Here is a 22,139-nt window from a genome sequence, read left to right on the forward strand (position 1 = left end):
ATGTACTGGGGGGTTTTGAGAAGAAGAAGAAGAAGAAAAAAAAGAAAGATAAAATGATCACTGTGTCAAAAGCTTTCCCTATTTCAAGATGAGGACTGAGAATTGGCCGTATTTCAGTGGAACAGTGAGGACAAAAGCCTGGTGGGAACGGATTAAAGAGAGATGGGAAGAGGGGAAATCGAGACAGCTAGTGAGCACAGGCGATTCTTTTGGGGAATTTTTCTCTAAAAGGGAGCAAAGAAATGAGGTGGCAGCTGGAAAGGAATGTGAGGTCTAAGGAGGTTCTTTGTTTTGTTTTTTAAATTGACAATTTTTTAGAGACTTTTAGTTCACAGCAAATGAATCAGAAGGCACAGAGATTTCCCATATACCTCCTGAGCACACACACACATATATAGCTCCCGCACCAGAGTAGCACATTTGTTACAATCAATGAAACTAGATTGACATATCATTATCACCCAAAGTCCAAGTTTACATTATGATTCACTCTTGGTGGTGTACATTCTATGGGTTTTGACAAATGTATAATGACAGGTATCCACAATTATAGTATCATACAGAGTAATTTCACTGCCTTAAAAATCCTCTGTGCTGTGCCTATTCATATCCCCACCCCCACCCCACCCCCACAACAACTGATCTTTTAATTATCTCCATACTTTTGCCTTTTCTAGAATGTCATACAGTTGGAATGATACAGTATGTAACCTTTTCAGACTGACTTCTGTCACTAGTAACATACATTTAAGGTTCCTCTATGTCTTTTCATGGCTTGATAACTCATTTCTTTTTAGCACTGAATAATATTCCATTGACTGGATGTACCACAGTTTATTTAAGGACATCTTTATTACTTCCACATTTTGGCAATTATGAGTAAAGCTGCTATAAGCATCTTCATGTACAATTTTTTGTGTGGACATAACTTTTCAACTCATTTCAGTAAGTACCAAGAAGTGCAATTGCTGAATCTTATATGTTTAAGTTTATAAGAAATTGCCAAACTATCTTCCAAAGTGACTGTACCATTTTGCATTCCCACCAGCAATGATAGTTCCTATTGCTGCATCCTCACCAGCATTCAGTGTTAGTGTTTTGGATTTTTGCCAGTCTATTGAGTGTGTAGTGGTATCTCATTGTTATTTTAATTTCCAATTCCCTAATGACACATACTGTCAAATATCTTTTCATATGCTTATTTTCCATCTACATATTTTCTTTGATAGAGTGTCTGTTCAGGTCTTCAGCTCATTTTTTAATGCTGTTGTTCATTTTCTTATTGTTGAGTTTTAAGAGTTCTTTGTATGTTTTGTAAAATGGTCCTGTATCAGATATGTCTTCTGCAAATATTTTCTCCCACTCTGAGGCATGTCTTCTCATTCTCTTGACATTGTCTTTCACAGAGCAGAAGTCCTTAGTTTTAATGAAATCCACTTTATCAGTTCTTTCTTTCATGGATTTGATGTTGTATCTAAAAAGTCATCACCATACCAAGTTCATCTAGATTTTCCCCTATGTTATCTTCTAGGAGTTTTATAATTTTGCATTTTACATTTTGGTCTATGATCCATTTTGAGTTAATTTTTGTGAAGTATATAATTATCCTTTAAATGTCCATGGGATCTGTAGTGATGTCCTCTCTTTCATTTCTCTTTCTTCTCCTTCAGGTATTCCTAATACGTGTATGTTATATGTTTTATAGTTGTCCCACCTTTCTTAGATATTCTGTTCTGGATTTGTTTGGGTTTTTTCAGTCTTTTTTCTGTTTGCTTTGCAATTTCGGAGGTTTCTGTTAAGACCTCCTCAAGCTCAAAGATTCTTTTCACAGCTGTGTCCAGTCTACCAATAAGCCCACTGAAGGCATTCTTCATTTCTGTTACAGCATTTTTTGAACTCTAGTATTTATCTTTTGTCCTTTCTTAGAATTTCCACCTCTCTGCTTACATTACAAAATAGTGATTTTGCATGCTGTCTACTGTATCCATTAGAGACCTTAGCATATTAATCACAGTTGTTATAAATTCCTGGTGTGATCATTCCAATATCCCTGCAATATCTGAGTCTACTTCTGATGCTTGTTGACTCTTCAAACTGATTTTTTGCCTTCTAGTATGCTTTTTAATTTTTTCTTGACAGCCAGGCATGATATACTGGATAGAATGAATTGCAGGCCTTTAGTAACGTGGTGGTGAGGTGCGGGAGGAGGGAAAACATTCTATGGTCCTCTCATTAGGTGTTGGTCTTTTAGACAGCCTGTGCCTCTGAACTTCACAAGCGCTTCTCACTTTTTGCCCCCCTTATGTGGGACAGGTTGGCTAGAGGGGGCTGGACTTGGTGCTTCCCTTCCCCCAGTGGAAGGCCAGAGGGACTGACGTTGGGTATTTCCCTTCTCCCATGTAGAAGGCTGGAGCCAGCTGGAGTTGCTTATTTCCCTTCCCCCACGTTGGTTAGGCTCTGATAAAATCCCAATAGTTTAGGCTCTGGTGAAAAGTTTCTTTTATGGGCAGGCCTTGTGAAGAAGAGAATGCTTTTGCATATTTCAAAATGGTTCCTTTTCTTCTCCCCCTGCTAGAAGCACAAGCGGATTTTTCTCTGACATTCACCGTGAGAACTAGGTAGGGCTCCTGGAAGTAAAACTCACAAAACTGTGGGGGCCTCCCAGGGACTGGGTCCCCCTGGGGTTTTAAAGTCTCAGACTTGTGCACACTGAGCCTCCAGCAATTTGGCAATTACAGTTCAGGTTTTCCTAGCCCCGTACTGCTCCTCATGTAGGTTTCTCCTCCAATAAGTTATTCTTCTCTATATTTGCCTAGCTCTCCAATTTTGGGGTTTGCCTGTAACCTCACTTCTCTGATGGATCCATGAAAAGTTGTTGATTTTTCAATTTGTTCAGTTTTTTACTTGTTGTTAGGACAGAATGACAATTGCCAAGCTCCTCACATGCCAGACCAGAAACCAGAAGTCTGTTTTTGTTTTTAAGAGGAGATATTACAGTACATCTGTATACTGATGGGAATGATTCAGTAGGGGTAGGAAAACTGATGATACAGGAGAGGGGATACATTTGAAAGAGAGAAATCCTGGAGAAGGTAGGGGAGTGGGATCCAGTGCAGAACAAGAAGCTACTGAATTTAGACAGGAACATAGGCTTTCATCCATGGTAAAGGGCAGGCAGAGTACATGGGGCCCCATACAGGTGGGTCAGTAGAAGGGCGGTGGAAGCAGGTGGATGCTCTCTTCTGACTGTTTCCATTTTCTCCATGAAATGGGAAACAAGTCGTCAGCAATGAAGACTGGAGAAGTGGCAGCAAAGGTTTAAAGAGAGAAAAGGTGTGAAATAATCAACAAATGAACAGAATTCAAAAGTAGAGTGGCTTTTGAGGCTATGCCCAGGCATGAATGTGAAGGGAGAACAGCCTGCATGGTCGTTTTTCTTCAGCTCTATTCAGCTTCCCAAGTACAGGCAGGGGAAGTACAGAGTTGAATTTAACCAGGGAGGAATTCTGCAGTAGTGTTGACGGCTAAGAGTACAGACTCTGGAGTCAGACTGCTCGGATTCAAATCATAGTTCTGCCACTTTGCAGCTAGGTGGTCTTGAACAAACTGCTTGCTCTCTCTCTGTGCTTCGGGTTCCTCATCTTTAAAATGAGTATGGCCTATTTCTCATTTACAGAGACCAGAAGGATTGAGAAGACATCTTTTATGTGCTTCCACTGCCCTGTCTCCCAACTACCTGCATCTGGGCCCGTATATTCTGCCATATCCTCATAGGGTGTCATTGAGGCAATAGGTGTACAGTGCTTAGAACATGGTTGACACATAGAAAATATGATAGAAGGGCTTTATTATCTGCTAACAGAGTATGATGGAGGGAGAAAGTAGCAAGAAAGCTGAGGGTAGACACACCGGAGTGATTCAAGTGATGAGTGAGGAACTGAAATCCCGCTTCTTTAGATCTCAACAAAAGTGGAGGAAACTCCGTTTAACTTCAGGGAAACCCCTGCATCCAAAAGAACAGTGTAGAATTTGATTTGAACCTAAATGAGAATGAGCCAGCCTTGAAACACATGATCTCGCATACAGCGCAGTGATGAAAGGAGAAACACAAGCCAAGAAAATGACAAATATTTAATGCAAATCAGAGAAATTCTTCAACTTTGTTGAAAATGGTCTTTTTTCTGCTGTAATTACTTTAGTGGTGTAGGATTGACTATAATCCCTGCTCAAAAGCAGCCTTAGAGCTGTTTTCATACCACCAATTTCAGGAATCTAGAGTTACATGGCAGCTTGCTGCATATCTCAAGTATTCTGTGTTCATTAGCCACAAAATTACTTCCATATTCTCATTTGTTGAAGAAAAGCCGGTTTTAGTAGATGTTGTCCCTATAAAGTTCCACCAGAGTTTCCCCATTTTCCTGTTAATTCAATGACTATGTCGTGTTTGTCGTGAGGGTCCTCCTTTCCTGACGTATTGCAGGGAATCTGTTAGAGAAGGAAGAAGAGAATCGTTTAGGGGGCAGCAAGGCATTTGGCAGCCATACAAATAAGCAAGTGATGTCCAGTGTGGCCTCTGAAGACAGACTGCCTGGATCAGCTCCCACCTCCCTTCACTACTATTAGCTGTGCATCCCTGGAGATTTCTCTTGGTTTTCCCATTTGCAAAGTGGGCATCATAACAGGGTTAGGTGTGAAGATTAAATAAGCTTATATGTAAAAAGTACAGAACAGTACTTGACACAATATGCACTCAGTAAATACTATCCATCACAATTAAATAAAGAACACATGAATGGATGGGAGATTTCTGTAGTCTTCGTCCTAAGTCCAGTGCCTCAGGACTCAGCATGACCAAAAGACATTTGATACTCCCATCCTTTTTTTTTCTTTTCTTTTCTCAAACAACCCTGGGCTTGTCCCTACAAAAACTGTCTGCCATCTGAAGAACAGTTCAGTATATGAGGGGCAGAAAAAGGCAAAGCAGAGATTTTCAAGTAGGATCATGAGTTCTTATATTCTACTGTATACTTCTTGGGTTATTGTCAATGTGTGTAAAGTGCTTAAAACAATGCCCAGCTGAAGTGTTTGTTATCTACTAGGGGGGAAAAGAGTAGCGAGGAATCTGAGGAAGAACTGTGTCCAGTTATCCAAGTCGTTACCAAGTCCTGTTCTCTCCTATCTACCTTGGGGATGCGTCCCCTTGCCTCCACGTTTCCTGAACACACTGTGCTCCCTCCTGCTGCAGGACCCCTGTGAATGCTGTTCTGCCTCAAACGCTCTTACCACAGTCAACCCAGCCACTCTTTCACTTTGTGATCCCTCTACCTCCTTCTGATCTCAGCTCACAGTGTTGGTGCTTCCTGAGAGAAGCTCTTTCTGACACCTCAGTCAGGTCTTTAGTCCTTCATTATAGGGAAACTTCACAGCACTTACCTTCAGTTGTAATCATGCTTGTGATTATTTGGTTAGTCTGTCTACCTGTAGTCAGTCTAACACATGGTATGCAATCCGTAAATATTTATTAAACAATGAATGAATATTGCTCCCATTCTTACACTTTTGAAAGCTTTCTCTTTCCTAACTCCTTCACTGTTACTAAAGACAGTGATTTAAAGAAGTAGCCAGAGAAGAAAAGGGGCCAGAGGCTATATGTGGGGCTACATAACTGGGGCAAAAGCAAAAACGGCGTAAAGCTCATAAAAAAGTGCAGAACACAATAGCTGGGAGTGTTTTTAGAGATTATTAGTCCATCTTCTTCAGCACTGACAACAAAGGGAAATTCACTAGTTAGGGTTTTAGTCAAGGACCTTAGCCAACCACCTTCCAGACGACAGCTTCACAAACAAAGAAAAAACGTGTTTCAAGCTAGAGGAGCTTAAATGTGACTCACCAACATCTGCTTTCTTTAAATATTTTTCTCTCAGAGACTACAAACCACTAAAAGGATAGAATAAATTCTCGCACCTTAACACATGGCAAAAGACAAGCATTTTATGCCACTTTCTTAATCCCCTCATTTTCAATCTCAAATGACTCTTTCTATCAAAAGACTTTTTTGTGAGGAAAGTTTGAAAGGATCTATTGAATCACAGCTGTAGAACGGCTTATTTAAGGTTGATTTAATAAGGGAATAATCAAAGTAGCATCTAATTTCAGTGGAAAACTATCGCATTTTGATATTGACCTAGTACGTAACCCAAGTATTAGAGGACGAAAAGAACTACAAGCTCGGGGGAGAAAACAACGTTTGTTTTGAGAGAATCCCATTTTTCAACTTTCTCCTTTCTTCCCTCCTTGACAGAGAAAATTCACCCTGAAGCTTCCTCCTTGCTCCCCAAAGCTCTCCATCAATGATCTGCAAGAAAATGCGTCATGCGCTGTTTCAGACATTCTCTACTTTACCAGTACATTTCATTCCCTCCAATAAAAATGAATGGCAAATACATTTATTTAGAGAACATAATCGTTGTTAATGTGTTCATAGGCTAATATCCTGTCTCAACAGGATAATAACATCCTTCACCTAGTTAAAATCCAAGCTCCCAGAAAGTCCCTTAGGAGTGACTCGTGGGGAATTTCACTCATGGCATCAGACTCATTGGTTGAAATATATTTGAGCAGCTGAGCTTTTCTCTCCTTATCCTTTAAATAATACCATGTGGAGTGCTTCCTGTAATTGACCTTGGGCAAGGTTGACCCTAGAGATCAAATAACTAGTTACTACCAGCAAAATAGCCTAAGAACGCAAGAGCACAAAAAGTTCTGTGCAAATGAAAAATTGTTTCCTATAATAGACAGCTTCAACAAAGGTGAAAGATAAAGGATAGACATAGATAGCAATGAAAGAATTAGTATCCAGACTACACGAAGAATTTCTACAGATTGAGGAAACATAAATAAGCCAGCAGAAAAGCAAGGAAAAGCTATGAACAAGAAACTCATAGAAAATTAAATGCAAATGATCCACAAACATTTGAAAAGATGGTTAACTTCATTCGTAAAGAGGAAAATGCACATTGAAAGAACAATGAGATATATTTTTCATCTCTCAGATTAGCAAATATTGAAAAGTTTGATTTTTATCAAAATTTGGATAGAAAGTAGGAAAATCTTTATTTTTTTATATACCGCTAATGAGAGTGTAAAGTGCTAATGCCATTTGTAAGATTCTACATCTGAAATGTACCCTCTGTGGAAGCAATTCTACATCTCCCTATTCATGCGAGAAAATACTTCATGTATGCACAATGAGATATCTACAGGGTCGCTCACTGCACCATTTGTATCACAAACTATTAAATGGTATTTCTATATCTTAATCCCCAAACTGAAATCAGTAGGTGCTAGCCCCCTCACATTCTAGAGAGATCCACTAAGGATCCCTCAAACTCAGGGCCTAAGGATCCCTGAAACTGCAGCCATGTTATTGGGGCCATGATGGGAAATAGCCTATGAGGACAAGCCAACAAGCAAAGAAAGAATCTGGGTCTTTCAGGGTATCAATAAGTCAATGGCACTAAACTTTGGAGCAGTTCTATCCGGGGATTTCTTGTTTTGAGGTAGTCAATGTCTCTTGTAAGGCATTTTTAGTTAGACTTTCTAACAGTGCTTACCTAATCATCCACTAACCTCTAAAACTTGATCTTCTTTCATTGACTTTAGTACTCCATCTACTGTCTTCCTCTCCATCTTAAGCCCTGTCATCCTCCCAAGGATACACATTGAGGTATGATGCATGAAAATAATGAAAGTTAATACTAGATATTAATAAAAACTATACTTTGAGCCCTTGCTGGTTGTCAAATGTGAGACACTTTACATATATTATCCCATTTACTCCTCACAACAAATCTAAAAGTTGGGAACCAATATGACCTCCATTTTACCAATGGGAAAACAGATGTGGAAAGGTTTAGTAACTTGCACAGGGTCACCCAACTGGAGAGCTGGGGCTTGGAGCCAGGGTATTCTGACTGACCCACTGGATCCTACTCCTACACAGACTTTCCTCCCTGCTTTCTGGACTTCCTGAAGCAGAGCTCCACGCTGCTAGGCTACCCCACAACAAAGCCTCCATCGACTTCATCTCCCTTGATGTGGCTCCACTTCTAAGATGCTGACCCCTGAAAATCGACATTCTAACCTCAACTTCAAGTCTTTCCATTTCTTCATGATCACTTAACTTGTTTTTAATGCTAGTGGTATCTGTTTGTGTCTTGAACTCTCTCTTTTCTTCAGTTTATCCTCTCTTTTCTGGGTTCATTTCTTATGTCAGTAATGTACCAAGTCATGTTCAGTAATATACCATTAACCACCACACATCATCCTTTGCCATTTTTACCTTCTCTCACTCCTGCCTCAGCGTTATCAAGCTTAATATAACACAAAATACGCTTTCTCTGCTCTTACTCCCTGGCCGTTGAAAGTTTCTAGGGTAAGTCAGTAGATTGGGTCCATAACAATTTAATGAGTCTAATTTCAGCTAAGCTCTCATTACTGCCCAGAAATTATTATATTCAGCTACAGTAGACTCTCAACAGCAGCTCTTCCATACCCCCCTTGTCCTTCAGTTCCCACCCCTTCCTGGCGATCTGTCAGAATATAGTAGTCCCTTTCTGGTTTACCAGTAAGACCCAAGACATCCAATGGAGACCTCCTGCAATTCCACTTGCTCTATCTCAATCTCTCCTGGTAAGTTTAGTCACCCCACTCCTTCACTTTACTCTCGTCTCCAAAAAAGATGTGTGTCTCTGCCTTTAGAAAGCTCAACCCAGCCTCCATTCCCATTCCTCCCTGTTTCCTCTAGGTTCTTATCCACCAAGGACCTCTCTTGAGAGTGTCTTCATTTGCTTTCCCTGTTTGAGTTCCTACAAATCTTCTCCCTCCTTATAAAGATCTTTCCCTCGACCTTACTACTGAATGAGTTACTGCCCTTTTATTCTCTTCTTCTTTGGAAAATTAAAAAGTAGATTAATATCACAGCTTCCATTCCATTCTTCCTACTACCCACTCACTCCTCAGTTCCTCAGAATCTGGATTCTACCCTTGATTCTCTTTCTAAAACTGTTCTCTTTCGGTCACCAATTACCAAATTACCCCATAATTGGCAAAGCCTACAATTTTTCTCGTCTTTCTGTACTATTTAGCAATGTTGAACATCCCCCTCCCTCCTGTAATTTTCTCCTTCCTTAGAACTGTGATAAGTATCCTTCTACTTCTGGATCACTAGTCTTTCCTTATGCATCTTTTCCTGGCTTCTCTTCTCTCTCCCATCTGCTATAAGCAAACACCTAGTAAGGTTCATCAGCCCTCTTTTGTCCCTATACTTCTCAGAGTTCTCAAGTATTGTCTCTACACATATTATTCTGAAATCCGTACCTTAAGCCCAAACACCCATAAGTTCCTAACACAGAGAACAAACTGCCCTCTAGATGTCTTTAGTGTACATTTTAAAATATCCATCTACCTACCTACCTAATTTTCTAAGGAAGATAGATATTGAGTAGATTCCTTAAAGAACCCACAATTAATGAAGAGGGGACAATCAAATACCTACCTCATGCAATTGAAGTAGTAGCAATAGTAATTATAATAATAATAGCTAATATTTAGAGTCTTGACTGTATGCCAGTTATCATGCTGAATACATTCAAGAACTTATTAAATCTTGTTAAATCTTCACAACAAGTCTGGTTGGGAACTACCAGTACTATTCTCTTAAGAAGTTCTACGCACAGATCATCTAAATCTTTGCAACAACCATATGTGTTGTAATTATTTTTATTATCCCCATTTCTAAGATGAGCAAACCAAGGTTTAAAGAGGTTAAATAATCACACAGGTAGTAAATGACAAAGCCAGTGTTTGAACTTGACTCCGTAAGGATGATGATGATGGTGATAGCTACCATTTCTTAGCACCTGCCACACGCCAGGACCTGCGCATGGTAGGTACATATGTTCTCTTACTTAACTTTCAGAATTCTATGACCTAGGTTTTCCTTTTAACATATTAGGAAACTAAGGCTGAGAAAGGTTAAGTAAAAAGCCCTTGGTTACAGAGCTAATAAATTGCGGAATTGATGTAGTAGATTAAAAGTGGCAACAAATTCTTTGCAGTTTCTGCTATGGAGAGGTAAAGTCTGTTTCCCTACCAACTGAAGGAAAGAATGGAGTCAGAAGTGACTAGCGTTATTCACTTGAATGTCCCAGTGGCATCACAAATGCAATATGCAGGTCTGAGCTCATTGTGTTATCCCTCTAAAACAAGTTGTTTTTATATGCTTTATTCTGATAAACCAAGGCTTAGAATCAAACAAATAGGGAACTGAATCTCGGCTTCACCCCAATTACTGCCATTCCCCAAGCTTGAACTGAATCTGCCTTGTGTATCATTGCCTGATTAATCTTCATTAAATGTGAAGGAGTTCAAAACAGGCTGTGCCCCAAGCTGTGCCACTTTGGCACGTAGAATATTTTGAGCTAAAGGCAATAGAGACCCTTTGGGCTCAACAGAAACTTTTACCTCTCCCTTAAAGAATTTAAATTGGAGGTCTTGCCCATAATAAGAGTTATGACCAGAAATAAATTTTTTTGACCTACCTATAAGGCAGGGTAAACATCTAATTACTGAACATCTGCTCTTCTTATCATCCTATAAATTATCCTCCTCCCCTCTGAAGCCTCAGGCCCCTATCCCATTCTTTGGCTCATGATGGCATAAATAACACATTTTACTCTTTGTCTCTGAACCTCTCATGTATGTGGGGTTCCCACACATACACAATTAAACTTGATTTTCTCTGGTTAATTTGTCTCATGTCAATTTAATTCTTAGACCAGCCAGAAGAACCTATAAAGGCAGAAGAAAATTTTTCCCTCCCCCACAAAGGCAGCTCTAAAGTTAGTGCCCTTTTCAAAAACTTTCCATGAGTTTCCACTCCATGGCCCAAGCATGTCCAGCCTTTTCTTCCCCTACTTCCTCACTGATACACTCTAAATTTCAGCCAGAATGAGTTACTTCTTGTTTCTCCACAATTATCACCTTGTCACCCTCCCTTTCTTGGCATATGTACTCATTTTTTCCTGCCTTCATGACACTGCTGTTTGCTTAAAATGCCCTCTCCACTGCGGTTCAATCTGTCAAAGAAATAGCCACATTAAATACTATCTCTACCATGAGTTTTTTCTTGATGCCTCCAGATGGAAGTGATTTCTTCCTCCTTTGAATTTCCTGTTAAATTTGATTTTCTTATTTTAATTGTTTAGCTTGAGTTATAGTTATTTATGAAAAGTTGTCATTCCTTTAGTACTAGATTTCAAGCTCCCTAAGCAAGAGAAGGTATCTTAGTCATCAATGTGTCACTTGCAGGAACCTCCCAGAACCTTACACACAGTAGGTGTGGAGAATTTAGAGACCTGGTAAATAAAATATTATTCTCCCTCTGAGTCAAAACCAACTGAGAAAAAGACATCAAAGTCATATTGGTGGAGAAACATTACTGCATTACTGATAAACACTAGATTGGAAAATATGACCAACTGGCCTGATTTTATGCCTCTAAAATAGTGGGCTTATCATCTACCCTGTCATGGAAGAGTTACACAAGATCAAGTCTTCCCCACAGGGTCAGGCCTCACTAATTTGTGGAGAGCCAGACCAGAATGTACCTGGTTGGCACAGTGACGGATCCACTGAACACAGAGCCCAGGTCCTTTTCCCAAACCCTCCAGGGAGAGAAGTGAGGAACAGGGCAGAGACCTGAGGCATTAGTCCAGCCGAAATCCCTCCATATGAAAACATGAGGATTAGCTTTAATGAAAATTATAAAATTCAAAAGGACAGTCTGTCTTCAAGTAAACCCAACCAGATTCTGGGAACAAGGAATAGAAAAAAAGTGATTTAATATAGAGGAATTTGGAGATGTACATGAATAGTAATGATGGCACTGGTGGCAATATATACTGAGTTTTACAATAAGTCAGGGCATTGTTCCAATCTTTTTCATTGCAGTAACCGGGTTATCATCTCAATAATTCTAGAAAGCATGTACTAATATTGTCTCCACTTTACAGATAAAGAGACTGGGATACAGAGAGATTTAAAAATTTGTCCAAGTTCACACAACCAGTAAGCAGTAGAGCTGGAACTTAAAAAGTCTCCCGCTGGAACCCAACTATATATAAACTGAAAAATATTAATGGCCTTTTTCATATTGCTGTGCTAAACCTCCCAAACCCACACTCCACTTCCCCACCCCCAGAAATGTCAATAACTCAAGCTTTCTCTTTGTCACAGATAGGTTGTTATTGGTTTGGTAGCCTGCAAATGAAGAACGTCTGTCATTGTGTGATCAAACCATTCCATGGTTGCATCACTAGAAAGCCCAGACTGCCTCCCAGAACCTAGATGGCCCTCTGCAAACAGCAAAGAGCATCCTCCAGTTGTTCTGTGTTTCACTGATTTGTTTTTCCACTGTAAAATGGATATTTAACTGATAAAGTCTCTTGCCTAGAGACACCTCCCCTCTCCCTCACTTCCGTTCCCCAACCCGAGAATGTGTTGGTTTTTTCTTTAAAAAGGTCAGTTTACTAAGACTCTTTGCTTAGCTAAGAAAACATGGTAGAGGCTGTGTGGCATGAAGGCATTAGCATGGGAATGAAAAGTTCCTTGCTGATTAAACACAGGCCTGGCAGACTAAACTGATTGTCTCTTGGGACACGCTGAGTTAGCACTAATCGAGAGCAATGCGTTATGAAAAGGAGTAGGTCTTTACAGCACTCAGTTATTGAGGACAGTTGCCTCCTATGCTGCTACCAGTACGAAACTCCAGAAAGATACCTCCCCACAAGCCTAACACCAGATGACAAACTCTGCCAGCGTTACTGCAAGCGGAGATGTGATCGCGTCCACTTTAGAAGCCCCAGAATACCCTGGGATGCATGAGTAGGGGGCAAAGAGGAGAAGCGGGATGAGGTGAAGAGAACCACCTACGGACCGATTTGTACGGTGCCACAGTCATTCGGTTGTCTTTTAACGGCTGCTTTAATGAAAAGCAAGGTTTAAATGATCTCTGGAACATGGACAAAATCTGGGTAGAGTCTGATATGCCTTAACACACTTGAACAGGCCTCCTCAGCTACAACCCAGGCCGTGGACACCCCATAGGAAGAGTCAGCGATTTCACGTAGCTGCTCAGGGAGTATCTTGTATCTGCCCCTGACCCTCCATGTCTTATCCCACTTGTTTTGTTTTGGCAAATCCAGTGTCATCAGTATTCAACAATATTTATTAAGCAAGATCCCTACATAAAATCACACAGTCCCTACCCTCTCTAAACCTGTAGTCGAGACTAGAGGAGAATACACATTCCTGTGTAAAGCACTTAGATAGTCCCTACCTCATAGTAAGTGCCATATTGATATTATTATTGTTGTTATTATTAATCTTACTTCATATTTCCTTTTGCTTGGATTCAGTCTCTCTGCTTATATTCCTCTTAGATTCATGTCTTGGTCGGACTCTGATTTTGCTTATGGGCACTTTCTCATATCATCCTTAACTCCATGTTTCCCGGACAGTTGATCAATTTCCATCAGTCTCTGTCTCCCTGTTTCTATCTCTCTGTCTCTCAAACACACACGTACCCCCCCAGCCCCAGGATCAGAGCTCAGGTTCAGCACGTCAGATTTAAGTGGATACTTCTCAACCTTTAAGTTGATGCATTTATAACTTAGTTACAACTGAAAGGGAAAAAAATTCACTGTCTTGCTCTGAAAAACTGTCTCTGTTCAAAAGAATAATTGGATGGGCCTATCTGTTAAAAACAGACCGTTAGGTGATCAAAATTAATTACTTGAAATTTTTTTTCCATTTAAAATGTAAGTGTTGAATGAGCAATTGTTCTGTTGAGGGACTATATACATCTTTCCAGTCAGCAGGATGTTGTTCAAAATGTGTTTCCAAAGAACACGAGTTATGATGATTTCACACTTGCCAAAAAGAATTATAATTCCTGTTTTGAAGCCAGTGGAAGCTCAAATGGTTCTGACTGTGTCAGATCTGACTGGAAACAGAGCCCTTAAGTGAATGAATCATTGAACAAAATCATTTGTTAATATGAACATTATGTAGTGTACCTGGATAGACCCCTGCCTTCCATCAGATTGCAGTATAACAGGGAGACAGGACAGACACATATATACTAAAACAGCCTGAATTATATGCCAAATGAAGGAGCCCGGCACTCCTAAGATGATCTGAACTGGAGTGTGAAAAAATTACTGGTACCCTCTACCCCTAAGAGAATTTCACACATAATGCCAAAGCAAGGGTATGTTTTCTCAAGATTCCCACTGTATACAATAGAGTAACAATTGAACAGTGCCTACAACACATGGCAAGATAAAATAATGGGAAGTGTGATAAACATTTTTTTCTGACTGCCCAACATCTATTTACCCTACTTCTGGTAACAGCCCACAACTTATGTTTGGGGATCGACCCCTCCTCACTCTTAATCCTTGTGGTTCCTGTGCGACTAGTCCACTTTCAGCTCTGAATGGTGGTACGTGACCTAGACTTGGCCAGAGCATCATTTTATATGGTTTCTGTTACTGATTCTCAAGCAAGTCAATCGTCCTAACGAGACTCCAGACGTCTGTTGGACCCATCAAGGTGGCAGACTTTCTTTCCTGGTAGACTTTAACCAGAAAGGCTGTGAGCCGGGGCTACTGCAGCTCACTTGTCACCAAAAGGAGACTTAGAATGAAGCGTGAGCATGTCACACATGAATCCTCATATGGAGATTAGAGTCAAGTTAAAAGATAGACAGAAGTCAAGAGCTTCCCGCCCCTAAATTTTTCAGTTTTGTGAGCCAGTAAAGTCCTTTCTTAAGCTAGTTTATGTTTGAGAGTTTTTTATATTTTGTTTCGGCCTAACACGACTTGCAGGTGTGGTACATGTTATCTTAAGGAAAGAGTGGCTAATTCAGGAGCTAGTCCTTAAGGAAACTCCCTTTGTCTCCAATCCATTGAGTCAGTGCTGTTTCTTCTCCAGAACCCATGACTCACATGGCTGCAGGCAGGGTTGTTGCTCCCTCTGTGAAAAAATTCTCAAGCCAGCTTTTCTCTGCCACCCACTTGATCCTGGAAATATCCCAAGAGCCAGTATGGGCGGGACTCTGTTACCCTCATGGTACTGCCACTTACTGGCTGGGGGACCTTGAAAAAACTCCCCCTGCCTCCACCCTCTCTTCCTCTCTCACAGCCATCTTTGGGGCAGGCCTTCCTCTCAGCAGTTCTCTTGTGGGGCCATCGTTGAGGAAGGGTCTTGCCTATCCATGGAAAATGTGAGCATCACGTCCCAGCGTTCTGTTCTTTGGGCAAGTAACAATTGTTAACGTGTCAAATGCACATTAGGAGACAGTCACTGCTAAGAGTTTTACATAGATTACCTCATATAATCCTTTCCCCCTTTACAGATCAGGAATTGAGGCATAGATCAGTTCAATAAATTTCCCAAGGTCACGCAACCATTAAGTAGGAGTATCATAAGATGGGAAGGAATAATACTTCCTCCTGTGAATCTTGGCAATGTTCTTTTGGACTCCAGTCAGCTAATGACAACTTATATACATCACAGGACTGGGCAGGAGTAGGGGAGAAGGGGCCCAGAGTCAGGCAGAGACCAGATGATTCAATTAAGTAGAAATGAAGTAAAAGAATATATATAAGATCTGTCTTGGGTGGAAAAGAACAGAATCATAGTGTATAAATACAAGGAAACTGATGTCTTCCAATTTGCAATTGTTCATAGCAATGACTATTCTGGAAAGACACGATGCCTCACAAATTCATGTATTTTTATCTTTGAAAGGCACCATTCCAGAAACCTTGTCCTGTTATGTGTTGTATAGCTCGCTTTTCCTACAGTGTGTCCTCTACATATTCATTTCATTAATTCATGAAATGTTTATTGCTTATTTATTATATGCCACGCACTATGGCAGGCATGGGGATACAATCGTTGGCAAAAAAAGTCAGTGTGCCTACCTTAATGGAGCTTACTCTATCAATCTATATATTACAGAAATAAGAGTTAACCTACAATTGAGATGAGTGTTTCAAAATAGAGACGAACGGTCACATCATGAGAGCCTCCGAAGGGAGAAGTGGCCAGCGAGGGAAGCTAGGCAAGAGAGAAAGGAAAAAAAGACATGCATTTGCTCAGGCCCTCAGTCCCCACATTGTTTCAGTTGAGACACTCCCCTTCATGATTTTCTTTCTTATTCTCAACTTCTCAAGGCTTCTGTGTCCTCTGCACTGAATGCCCACACTCTCCCACACCCACCCACCTTAGTGCCTCGGTCTGCCCTTCCTTACCCTTTCCCAAGCTCTGGGTCTTTTTCCAACCCTAGGTCCCAGTCAACATGTGCACGTCTTTATGTCTTTGTCTCGTTCCCTAGGGCTTATTCTGTTTTAAAATCATACAGTTGTGATCACACAGTATATATGTGGCAGAGACTGCCAGCTGCCTAGCCAGTATCTGCTGGTCCCTTCTTCCTTAGTATTAGAAGCTTATTTGATTTATTAAGGTACCTAGCTAAAAGTGCTATATTTCGTGACCTCTCTTGGAGTTAGGTGTGCCCATATGACTAAGTTCTGGCAAATGAGATATAAACAGAAAGGTCGTATGGAGCTCCAGAAAATTTAATGAAAAGGCAGCTAACATAGGCTCTTTGGATCTTTTTCTTCCATATCTCTTTCTCTTTTCTTCTGGCTAGATTATAAATACAGTATGTAAAGGAAAAAACATACTCGTATCACTCGCTCCTTCTTTTTTTTTTGGTAAGGAAGATTGGCCCTGAGCTAACATCTGTTGCTAATCTTCCTCTATTTTTTTTTGTATGTGGCACACCGCCACAGCATGGCTTGGTGGGTGGTGTCTTGGCTGAGGCAGGGATCTGAACCCACAAACCCCGGGCCGCTGAAGCAGAACACATGAACTTAACCACTACACCACCTGGCCGGCCAACTATTGTTCTTACTATGTCTCTCTACTCTCAATATTTTACTTACCCTCAGAACACTCCACTTCACAAGACTTCTGACACCAGATGTGTGGGTTTTCTACACACCAAGCAATTCTGCGTCGTCAGCTGAGTGTCCTCAAATTTAACTCAATTCTGACACTATCTACCTGGAGACAGCATCAGATCCCACAGGTTAAGGCTTCAGTCTCATAAGACTGTCCCCCACCCCCACTTCAGATGCCAGACTCAAATCCAAGTTGTCACCTGTGTTTCTGACAGACAGCTATAAATCAGAGGGTCCCCTTCCTCAGGTTCAATTAATTTGCTAGAGTGGCTGACGGAACTCAGGAAAACAGTGTAGTTACTAATTACTAGTTTATTATAAAAGGATGTAAGTGAGGAACAGCCAGATGGAACAGATGCATAGGGCAAGGTATGTGGGAAGGGGCACAGAGTTTCCAAGCCTTCTCCGGGTGTGCCGCTCTCCCAGCACCTAATCCTGGTTGGTTCCCCCAGCAACCAGCCCCATCCTTTCCCAAAGTCACCTCATTAACATAAACTCTGGTATGGTTGAAAGGTGCTTGTCAAGGAATAACAAAAGACACCTTTATCACTTTGGCCACTTTGGAAATTCCAAGGGTTTTAAGAGCTGTGTGCCAGAACCCTGGATGAAAACCAAACATGTATTTCTTATTACAAATCACAAGATCACACGGCGGCTGGAGCTCGAGCAGCTATTTTGATCATGAGGTGATCTTGGAATGGAAGCCGCTAAGAGACCCAACGAGAAAGAGGGAGCCTGCGTGCCTGAGAGTGTTTGCAGCTTTGCAGCGGAGTTGCCCAATCTGCCCTCGGCTGCCTAGCTCCTTAAGGGAAGAAACTGTGATTGTATTTAAGCCACTGTTGTTTTGAGCATCAGTTACTTTCTGCTCAACTTAATTCTAACTAAAACAGTGAGACTTCTGGGAACCCCCCTTCAAAAGGGGACGTGCCGTTACAATGCAACTTTTTTGCTCTTCTTTCCTTCTGCTTCCTGCCTGGAATGTGGACACAAGGGCTAGGGCATTGGCAACTATTTTAGCCAACTTTGAAGATGACAGATAGAAAGAGACAGGGCGTCTGATGCTGCGGAACTGCCTGGCCAGGTCTGGACTTATTTTCTGTGAGAGAAACGCCAACTTGTCTCCAGTTTAAGCACTGCTATTTTAGTTCTTTAGTACTAGCAGCTGCACACAATTTAAACTGATCAAATCTATAATTCTGTGAAGAATCTCTTTTATTCACTTAACATAGTGAAAACTTTTTTTTTTCAGTTTTATAACTTTACTTGACAATCAGCTCTCAGTTCCCATCCACACTGACTGTAGATTTTTGACACTGGTGACAGGTACACAGGTAACCAATGTGTAGAGCTTGTTTGCAGAATCTTCATCCTCATTATGTTGTCTGGACAACTGCACGTGATACAGTAGAGGACAGTCCTTATTCCTTTAGCCCAGACAGCTTTGTCCAGCCTGGTGTCAAAGCGCACAGCTGGAGTTCCCATCTCCTTCAGGGCAAATTTCTGGATTTCTCAGAGTGCCCGAAGGGCACGCTTCTCGGAGCCCACTCCATGGATGCCCTTGTACATGGTGATGGTGATTCTCTGGTCACCACCTCCTTGACGGCAGAATGGCCCTTCTTCTCGCCACCCTCCTTTGCCCAAGCCAGTCTGCTGCACCCAGACTGGGAAGGAAGAGCACGAGGTATTACAGGAGAGGTAAGCTGCCTCGCCCCAAAGCATTCTTCAGTTACTGAAAACTCTTTGTGATTATCACTGTTAATGCCAGTATCATTTCACTGCATAGGTGCACCATGATTTTACCACACAGGGCCCAATTTTCAGACATTTACAACTTCTTTTATTTATTTGCCATTCTAATCCACACTTAGCAAAGTATCTCACATTCGAATATGATTATTATACGTCACTTCCTTCCAAGAGCCAGTTTTCATGTTTCCAGTTTCATTACACAAGGTTATTTCATGAAGAAAGTTAAATTGCGTCTGAATAAACTCAGTGCCCTTAGAGGTGCCCCTCTCCACTCCTAAGAGAAGAGAACTTGGGTGACCTATAAAAAGCAACCCCACTGTATTCCAACAGCAGCTCAGCGTATCCTTCCATGATCTACGTCCTGTGTGTGAATTCAAACCCTCTGCTCTGGCATTCCGGATCCCAGACTTCTGCTTGCTGCCTAAATTATGTCTATTTGCCAGCTTTCTTCTGAATGACACCTCAGCTGCACTGTCTGCCTGGATGTCTACTTCTCCTTTAGACACTGTATCTCTGCTGCATTTCCTATGGCCTGGGTGCCAGTGCCAGCTCACTGGTGTGTCCAACCTGGGCCATTCCAGATATACTATCAGGTACTCTCCCTGAGAACTCCGGTTGGTATCTTTTACTAATTTGGATGAGTTTTGCTTGGTGTCTCAGGTACCTGAAGTTTCCATACTCCCAGGCCTCTTAACTCCAGATCCATATTCCACTTGTCCTGGTTGATTAAAACTACTTTCCAGGGGCTGACCTCTTTTCACACTCTGATTTGCCTTGTTTCCAGATGAAATTCCTGGAATATTTTGGCTATGTGTCCTATTTGGTCATGATTTATGCTCTATATTTGGAAGTTTCTTCTCGTGCCCCTAAAATATGACTCTACTTTGATTTTAGACATTGGCTCACCGGCCTTCACTAGACTGAATTTGCAGGATCCAAATTTAGCTTCTGATATTTGGCCCTTTATCCTGGAAACTGAAAACATGTCCTAGTTTACCACCAATCTTGCCAGCTTTTCACTAATTCCCTCCTCCCCTTACGATTAGCTTTCCTTACTCTCAATTTGCCATCTTTACAGAGGAGAGGTATCCTAATAAATCCCAACCGCTGAGGTCTCTCTAGTTTGCTAGGAGTCGCCATGACAACCAAAGCTGCTGTTGCATCTAGTGGAGAGAGAATCACTAAGTTAATGTGGTGACTCGCAGCTGACCTGTCAAACTGTGGATCTCATGAAGGGTCAACAGTCATGTCAGAGATCAATCCCAGGTGAATCCTGACAATACCAGCGATAGCATTCAGCCAATCAAAGCTTACATTTGTTATGCAGTTAACCATGTACTGGCACGTTCCTGAGCACTTTAATCCTTATTAAATCTTTACTGAAACAATATGGGGTACATGCCATCAGAATCCCTATTTCACATATGCAGATATCCAGGCTTTGAGAGGCCAGAAAACAGTTCTGGTAGCATGGAGGGCGAAACTAACAGAGAGCCCTCCCAACCAATACCTAGAACTGTTAGGCAAAATAAATTATATTTTAAATACCTAGGTGAGCTAGCAAAAGAGAATGGAAACCACCAGACATTAAGAGGGAACTAAAACAGTGTGGTAAAGTGAGCTGACAGCATGTCTGCACTGAGGTGGTTGTAAGTTTAAAATAGGCCTTAAAGACTAGAGATTTGGATCTTAACATTCGACAGAAACAAGACACCAGTAGAGATTTGAAACTGAGACCTCTAAGGAACCAAGACCCATAAAGGTCCTCACCCTTTGTGAAAGGAGAACTAGACTCTTTCTGCCTATGAGCCCCAAGAAGAGTTCAAGGAAACTTCCTTCTGCCTGGACAATTTGGTCTGGACCAGTGATGTTCAGTGATGCCTCGTAGAAACAAAAGAAAGAGCATTATGAGGAGCACTTCCATAAACAGAGACACAGGAAGTCCCCACGGCACAAGCAATTCTAAGATACATAAGAAAATAATGCGTCATGAGCGAGAGTTGGCAGATACTGTAACTGGGGACATTAGCACTTCCCTGAACTTGAGAAAACAGAATAATATGAAATAAGTATTTTGAAAATAGGTAAACACATGAAAGAAGGAAGAGAAACATAAGAAAGAAAATTCCAATGAAAAAAGAACAGGTGGATTTGAAAAGAACCAGATAGAATACCTGGAAAAGAAAAATACAGTCATCGAGAGGTTCAGTAACTTGCTTGAGGTCACTCAGCTAAAAAGTGATGGAACTGGAGCTCAAAACTCAGCTTTATCTGTCCCCCACTATGTTCGAAACATCGAGCCACACTAGCTCCCCACAGATCAAAATCTAAGCTAATGAATTCCACGGGAGAACCTCACTCTTCTGACTTGGCAAAATCTCCTCAGGGTGAGCATATTGCTGAAAATCACACGCAGCGGCTGGAGATAAAACTAAACGCTTGCTTTCCTGTAGGAATTAACAAGTTACAACAAAAAAAGTTCTGAGATTGGCAAGGTCAACATGAAGGTTTTTATAAACCACTGAGTGAACAGATCCATCTACGGCTTTAACAGTGAATGACACACTCACCTATTTTCCTTTAAGCTCGGAACTCGTTGTCCTTGGCCGTATGTGGCTCTTTGGCGGCTTGGAGTAGCAGTCCGGCGAGGTCTTGGGTGGGGATGGATCACTGAGCCCGGAGGTGATATTTAAGCGCGTTGGAGGGTATTTTGCTGTTTTGGAAAATTCAGCTTCTGCTCTGGTTAGCTCTTATCCTCTCCTCCCTAACTATTCCACCAATCCTGACAAGCAGGCAATTTACAGATGATTACTGCAAACTGAGTAACGATGGCAACTGAGAGTTTGCTCAGCTTTATTGCTCTAGAGAGCTGGCAATAACCAAATTACGGAAGCGCTGTTGCTCTGTGCCCTATCTAGGTCACCGAGCTAGAGATGCTGTATCAAACTTTTCTTATGAGGTTTGTTGTATTGGACATTTAACAAATACAGTGTTGTTTTCGAGTAATATAGTCTCCAGCGCAAAGACCTATAGAGGTTATTTTTAATGAAAAATTCATTATTTTGTCCTTCTCGTAGATTAGCGTTATTCTGCAGATATTTCTCTCTGCATTCCCAGGATCTCATGCGGTTAACGGCGTCTACTGTTCTGTCCACACTTTTCATTATGTCTCATGAAAGCCATCTCATGCATAAAGTGCTCCAAATGTTAGTGAACACAAAGAAAAAGAGAATGTGAGAATTGTGTGGTTGGTGCCAGAGAGGAAGCTGTAATGAAACCAAAGGGGTTGATTCC

The 22,139-nt window shown here is 41.3% G+C and overlaps 1 long non-coding RNA gene and 1 pseudogene across 1 annotated transcript; both read right to left on the reverse strand.

The window, feature by feature from the left end:
- Positions 1-3,830: 3,830 nt before the first annotated feature.
- LOC138918796 (uncharacterized) lies at positions 3,831-21,929 on the reverse strand. The gene is made up of 2 exons (XR_011428555.1): positions 21,416-21,929; positions 3,831-4,485 (listed from the first exon to the last, which is right to left on the reverse strand). It is a non-coding gene; the product is annotated as an uncharacterized lncRNA (long non-coding RNA).
- LOC100068663 (large ribosomal subunit protein eL31-like) lies at positions 18,367-19,985 on the reverse strand (annotated as a pseudogene).
- Positions 21,930-22,139: the final 210 nt, after the last annotated feature.

The sequence above is a fragment of the Equus caballus genome, chromosome 18 (assembly GCF_041296265.1).
Source record: "Equus caballus isolate H_3958 breed thoroughbred chromosome 18, TB-T2T, whole genome shotgun sequence".
Lineage (NCBI taxonomy): Eukaryota > Metazoa > Chordata > Mammalia > Perissodactyla > Equidae > Equus > Equus caballus.